This window comes from Adiantum capillus-veneris, chromosome 16 (assembly GCF_014529385.1).
Source record: "Adiantum capillus-veneris isolate H3 chromosome 16, ASM1452938v2, whole genome shotgun sequence".
NCBI lineage: Eukaryota > Viridiplantae > Streptophyta > Polypodiopsida > Polypodiales > Pteridaceae > Adiantum > Adiantum capillus-veneris.
Window position 1 is genome coordinate 2610910 of NC_140946.1, and position 1015 is coordinate 2611924.

General features: G+C 51.2%; 1 non-coding gene across 1 annotated transcript; it reads left to right on the forward strand.

Annotated features, from left to right (window-relative positions):
- Positions 1-440: 440 nt before the first annotated feature.
- LOC147438455 (U1 spliceosomal RNA) lies at positions 441-602 on the forward strand. Its single transcript, XR_015184694.1, has one exon. It is a non-coding gene; the product is annotated as a U1 spliceosomal RNA (small nuclear RNA).
- The last annotated feature ends 413 nt before the right edge of the window (positions 603-1015 follow it).

Genomic DNA, 1015 nt, shown 5'->3' on the forward strand with positions numbered 1-1015 from the left:
GGTTCACGAACAACTGGTGTCATTTGAACGAAGGGGAGGTTGATGGCCTCATGGTTAGTTATGCTGGGAACCATAGGGAAGTAGGGACCTTATGGTTTTGCTATTAAAATTAAAGAATGATTTGGAAATGTTTTGAATTGTCAAATCGAACTTTCAGAGACTAACGTGACACTGTGAGCTCGCGTCATCTATATCATGTGTGGGTGGATAATGACAGCTGCTTTCCAACATTAATATGAACTATGTTCTAATGTATTATTTGGTGCTGACAGTTGTCCCACTTCTGGTACCATGGTGTTTGGTGTGCCGCTCTATGATCCCTTTGGCTCGACGACTCCTCTATCGTACATGAACGCGAGGAGTGTGGGGCTGATTTGTCCCATAAGCGCTGCTGGCAAGGGGCATCGGTATAAGACGGGACGTGGGTTGCAGGGAGAAGCATACTTACCTGGGCGGGGTCTATCGGTGATCAGCAAGGCCGATGGCCTAGGGTCGGCCTCTTCATTGCACTGCGGACGGGCCGCACCCTAGCATCTCCCCTCTGAGGGAGAGTGCACGTCATAATTTGTGGCAGCGGGGGCTCGCGTTCGCGCGGCCCCCATTTCAATCTCCTCGTAACTGTAAATTCCCTGTCGATGATGATGTGCTCCTGTTGCTGCAGTATGTGGTACGTCGGGGCTTGAAGGTCTGTGTAGCCTTGCCACTCCTGTCCTTGGGATTCCCTCCGCCCTGGTTGCTTTTACCCTTGGCTTGGGGCCCATTCCATGGAGCAGCAAGCAGCCCCGCGTATTTGGCTCTGGCTCTCCTGGAATCATGTGTTTCCTGCAGCAGGATCGATCTCTGTCATGGAGTAAGGGAGCCATCACAACATCCCACATGTATGCTTGCATCGTGCATTGCTATTTCCAGCAAGTTGTGCCAGGATGGTGCTTGTTCATCATGAGGAGGTATATATTTTGGAGCTCATGAGTCGGAGGGCGACCACCAATCTGCTCCCTGAAAAAGGGATGGACTC